Here is a 6286-nt window from a genome sequence, read left to right on the forward strand (position 1 = left end):
AGCGATGCTTTTTGCGTTTGGTTCGACTAAGTTATCCGTACACGTGATTATACTTCAAGACTCGTCATTTCTATCTGTTGTCAGCGGAGAAGTATGACAGATACCGTACTTTTTCTTTCTTGTAAAACAATTTGAAACGCCGCTGATTCCTGCTTTGCTGCGTTTGCTTCGGTATGTTATGTGGTGCGACGTTCGAGGAAGCGCCAAATGAGAGGCGCAAAACGGACGCCTGTATTGGACGCCAGGCGGGGTCAGCTTCGTATGTACGCGAAAGCAATGTGAAGTCATCGGTCATGACCGAATGTGACGTTTTGGTAACGTCAGTTCCGGATATTAGATTTGGCCGAATGATGTCACGTCATGATGGCGTCACGTATGTTCATTATGACGTTATTACTGCGAGCATGCATGCTGCTGTGCACGCTACACGCAACGACCTCGGGCATAAGCATGCTGTTAAAAATCATCCTTCATCGGGAATCGAACTCCTACCCCTCCGATCATCAGTGGAGAGCTTTAACTAACCACGTCACGCCGGGCACGTGAGAAGCATATCTACTTGCCTAGCGTTCCTGCCGTCCCGATGGCAACGTAGGGGCGCGACGTTGCCATCGTTGCCTCCCTGCTGAGCTGTAGCAGGATGTTCTGAGCCTTTATTTGGCCTGAAGCAGTACATCGAGTCGGCGAATTCTCGCTTGTTTTCTAGATAGTACGTCTGCCTCTAAATATTCTTTCCGTCAGTTTGCCCTCTCACGGCATGAAAGAAATCGGCCTAATCTATGGTATCGCCCACCTGTAGGGAGATGAAAGTTATCATAGCCGTCTTCATTTCGTGGGAAGTGGAAGTGTGCTCGTCCAGATCAAGTTAAAGTGTTCCAGGAGGGATTCGTACGCGTGTTCGGGGAGATAGTTACCGTGGTCCCGTCTCTTCCTGGCGCAGTGTCGCGTTTCATCCTCGCTAGAGCCGCCTTGAGTTCGTATAGATAGGCGAAATATTTTGACCAGGTTGCGTCTGGCTTGGGTATCCACGTTCGTCACTGCCTCTGAGATGTTTACCCGCGTCTCCGTAGAATGCAAGTTAGTCACCAGCCGTTTGGTCCAGGCTTGGTATTCCCGCTCCTGGATTGAGCTAACCTTGTATTCCTTTGTGAATTTCGTCCGGTCCGCCAGCCTAGTCTACCCCATCGGTCTGGCAAGGGGTCTCGTGAGTATCGTTATGTTGATGAGGCACTCGTCGCTGCCGAGGGTTTCCTCCTTATTCATCCACTCAATTCACCTCGCGTTTTTCATGAAGGTTAGGTAGGGACACGTGTCCCGTCTGCGCTAAGTTCCAAATCCTTCTGGGACACGCCGAGTTCGTGAGTGGGTTAAGCCTAACGTGGACGCCGCCTCCTCTATCTTCCGTCCTCGTATGTCCTCTCGGTGATAACCCCACGAGGGACTCTGCGAGCTAAAATCTCCCAATCTCGTCCCACTTCCCTGGTAGCTCTGCTCAGGAGAGTGGTGAAGGTTACATTTTTTACTTCAGGTGGACAGTACAACTTCATGATGTGGAGCGGTGAATCCTCCTTCTTGATTGGCAGGAGAGTCGCCACCACGTGCGGAAAGCTGGCTAGTAATTCCAGAGCTGCCAAGTTTGCGGTGAAATGTCTGTGCACAGAAGTGCACCTTATATTTCTTTCTGACACGACGCTCACAGGAGGACTTCCGGAAGTACCTCCTCGCAGCACCAGAAGCACGCAACGAGAATTTGCCTTGAGTGTCCCTCTTAATGAGGTTTCTGCACGGCTGTGATATGTTGTCGATGACGGGAAAACAGCCAATATTTTAATCGAAAAAATGTGACAACCTCTGAACGTGTCACCACATCATTCGCAAAGGAGCCACCAAACGTGTGAACGAGCTGCCAGTCTTTCTTAGCACTGATTGCGGCGCTACCGCAGCGTGGCGTATTTCGTAAAAATTACTAATATATACCGATATTAATATTTAAGGATACAGCTTTCTCTTCTTCGTTGACTTACAAGGAACATCAACAGTCACTGTTGGGTGGGTGCGCTCGGCCCAACAATCCCTTCCTAAATTGCAAGCTTTCTTTCTCCCCCTATTTCAATATAACCGGGATGACAAATTTATCTGCCATCCAACGCTTCGTCCTGTTTGACCTTTCACATTCAGCGATGCTGTTTGCGCAATTGTGACGTGGCTGAGTGGCCTAAAAGGCTGCACATGTTATACATTATGACAAAAGTCATTGTTTGCTGCAGAGAGTAAGAGTCATGCAAAGAGCGTCGTATCGCGGTCTGGAAAGGTGCAGATTCTCCCATGCCAACTGTCCGCCACATTGTTCTCAATATTCACTGAGAAATGTTCATTGGTTCAGATTCTACTAAGGTTTGTGACCGCTCTTGCGTAGTTCATTTGAAATAAAAAGGAAGGCCGGACTGTACATTAGATTAGTGGTCAGCCGTTTAGTTAAACAAATCACTTTCCTGTTGCACACGCAGCCAGCCTTGGAAGGGGTCCGGAAGCTGCCGTGAGCCCAGTATGCACCAACCGTTTCAGAAAACATGTTCAGGAACACCTTTCGATGACTTCTTGATAGACCGAAAGCATTCACTGACACGTATAATACTGGAATTACAGGGAACATGAGGGGGGTAAAGGAAAGCCTAAGGCCGCTGTATCATGCATTTTTCTACACCGTACGCTGCTGGGCTTACGGTGAACACGATGTGGCATTCCAGGCAGAGCCTAATGACAGATTCATTTCTGTGGGTCGAAATAAAACATTTTCAAATTTGTATCTATTCAGTACTGAAAGAGGTCCGACAAGCCTTTCGGTACAGATTAGATAGTTAAGTGCCGAAAGAAGAAGAGAAAGCAGTATTGAAAGAGACAGCTTTCTACTTCGTCAGCTTACAGGGAACAATAACAGCCCCTGCTGGGTGTGTGCGGTTTCTTTATACGAGGCGATACTGCCACGTTGCTGGGTTTCGTTCGGTGGCTGCAGCGAGAACAGTCCAGCGCCACCATTTTGTCATGAGTGATTCATCTGCCCATAAACTAGGGCTTTCCGACAGGAAGCAGAGCAAAGTCGCTAAACGCCGGAAGAGCAAGAAACACAGGGGATCCACAAAAGTAAGTCGCACAGGTTATCTGGAGCGATTTATATATTGTTTAATCATGGCATAATCTTGATGTGGCATCGTAGCTGCGCTTGCTAAGGTCATGGACTCTGGGATCGTACGGCATTACATGCATTGCGTGGATTTCACGAGCACAGCCAACCGTTGAGTCAGGGACCTTACCTCATCGTCGCGCTAGACTTCTTCGCCGTCGAAGTATAGGGTTTGAATTCGCTGAAATATTTTCAATCTCGCCTATAACTGTGGTCGTTACAGGGGGATACTGTCCATTACCGTTCGAAATTTCCAAGGGTCCGATTTCACTCTTGGGAGATTTGGCTGAAGTTTCTGGGGCCTTGAAAGCCTTACTGAGCGCAAAGGGCTACATATACTTTTTCCGGAAGCGCTATACACGCACCGTCTTTGACTATCTAAAGCTTCTTGGGCTGCAGTAGCTACGGTCGTCTCTCCACAGGTGTTGTGAACACCAATTCTCAGATCCTAAATTACCGGCACGCAGGCCGACGTGATTCGTTTAAAATACACGTAGTTTATGACACGGACATTGGCATGTACTGACGCACACTGCGCAAGAAAATTCTGGCCTTGTCAATGCTTTTGAATGGGTATATGACAATGACTTTTTTCTTTGCCGCTTTTCTTGGGCAAGGGTCCACAATTGTCCAGGCTAGGAGAGCAGCCTGAGAATACGAGAAGACTAGACACTGAAGAGAACCAAAAGGCCTGTCCAGCTCACACCCGCGGCACGCAGAGAGAGAGAACAAAATTTTATTGACCATTATTAAAGGTACGCACCCCAACACCCCAACAACTAAGGAGGAGCACCGGTTTAGATGCTGGCCATGATGTCTTGTTTCTCGGCGGCTCCACGGTCAGTCGTATGAGCTCCGCAGCAGGGCTTCCCAGGCTTCTTTGCTATCGGTGTTCAATGCCCGTCCCGGGGAAAAAGAGACTTCCGAGACAATGTGGTCGAGGGACCCTCTCAGATCGCAGTGATGACACTGATCCGATCTTATTTCCGGGAACACTGCGTTCGCCAGAACTGGGTTTGGATATGCATAGTTTTGGAGTCTGCTCCAGGCTGTCACCTATTATTATCAAGCGACGGGTCTAGCAGTGGCACTAGACTGCGCTCTAGACTGCAGTGCTGTTCAATCTTCCCCAAATTTTATCATGCACTCTCCGCGCCTTTGGTCGAGTGGTTCTGAACCAGTCGAGCAGTAAATACGCCGGCCTAGCTCATGTGTCGCCTCATTATCAGGGACGGAGGCATGTGCCGGCGCCCAGATTAGATCGATTTCTCTCGCAATGCTCTGTTCTGCTAAAATCTTCGCTGCCAGGGACGAGATTATGTCTTTAGCAAAATTTGAGATGGCAGTTTTGCTATTGATAATTATGAATGCCGCTGGTCGTGCTCACGCAAGCCAGCGCTATTACACCTTTTTCCGCCTCCTCGGTCACTTTGGTTCCGATTGTAGCGGTCGCAACCGCTTCCCCTTGTCCGTCCACTACAATGGCGACTGCCTCATGGTCGCCCGCACGCCTCGTCTGTCTACGCCAACAGTTTGGGTTGCATATTATTGTATCATCGACCAATGGCATCCGTCCTCTTACCTATCCTAGCCCCATTATGTTCAGGGTGCATGTTCCTTGGTAACGGTGATATTTTCTACCTGAATCTCTTGTCCAGTTCGACCTTCGGGAGCGGACAATAAATGAACAGTTCTTTTTCACATGCTGTGATCAAGCAGAGCAAATACTAACTCTAAATTCCAATAGCACAATGCAGAAAACTATGCGCAAAACAAAATATGGAGAGAGAGAGAGAGAAACACACACACACACACACACGCGCTCTTTGTGTGTGTGTGTGTGTGTGTGTGTGTGTGTGTGTGTGTGTGTGTGTGTGTGTGTGTGTGTGTGTGTGTGTGTGTGTGTGTGTGTGTGTGTGTGTGTGTGTGTGTGTGTGTGTGTGTGTGTGTGTGTGTGTGTGTGTGTGTGTGTGTGTGTGTGTGTGTGTGTGTGTGTGTGTGTGTTTCTTCCTAGTGGCTCCGCCTTGTTTTGCACAGTTTTCATCGTTACGTAGATTCACCAACTGAACCAACTCTACACTACTAAGACCCAACAGCACCCACCTACACACGCTCCCTGCACTCTTAGGCTCACCATGCCTCCCTTTCAAAATGAACGGTCGTTTATCTCTTCCATCCAGGAAATCGTACTCTGGAGGATAAGTAGAAAGGTTCCCGCAAAAGTTTTGTGGCAAGCTCCTCTAACTAATGTCATCCGCATCGTTATGGAACGCGAGCTGTCTCCCACTGCGCAATCGGTGTCTCTGTCAGGAAATGCGTACATGTAGCCTGTTGAACCAGGAATAAACGAGTCACTCGGCCACACTTTGCTCTCTTACAGCGTCGATGTATCTCATGAACGTAAAATCAGTAACGGCGGAACATTAATGCTGTCAGACGGGACAGGAGGGAACTCGACACTGACAGCAGACTGATGTTCTGTACTTTGTGTCATTACAAACCAACCTGACCATCAGAGCCCTTTTCTTGAGTAGCAGAGCTCACGAACAGAAAATTGCGACTCACAATTTCGCAATTTCGAAAATTGCGGCCCTTGATCTTATGGAAGGATCATTTAGTTAAGGCCCACCCTTACATCACATAACGGACAGTGAGTCCCTATTCAATCTGCCCCGCTGTGAACTGGAGTCCCATGAGGGATTCTAAATTAACGTACACTTGTTAATTAGTTCCTTTGTAGTCGATGTTTTACAGCGTAGCATTTAAGCGACCATGTCCTGAAGGTCGTGGTGTTGTCGCCGTTGGTTGACGATGAAGAAATGTCGGAGGAGGAGGGCAAGGAGAGAGTAAGCGCTTTCCGAAGATGAGGAGAGCTCTGTGGCGCGCGGCGGGAGGGTCCTGTATGGGGATGACGAGGGCTTGGACATCTTATGTAAGAAAAAGAGGAAGAACAGGAGGGCAAACAGGCTAAAAGAGTTTCGTGGGCGCGCTCGATCCCTCTAATTGGTTTAACTACGTGTGCTCAAATTTGCAGAATTAAAGAACTAAGAAGAAAAGGTAGATCAAAGAGGGTTCGTCCCAGTCCAAAAAAATTTACAGGCCCAC

This window comes from Amblyomma maculatum, chromosome 2 (genome assembly GCF_055883805.1).
Source record: "Amblyomma maculatum isolate TAMU_Amacu chromosome 2, ASM5588380v1, whole genome shotgun sequence".
NCBI lineage: Eukaryota > Metazoa > Arthropoda > Arachnida > Ixodida > Ixodidae > Amblyomma > Amblyomma maculatum.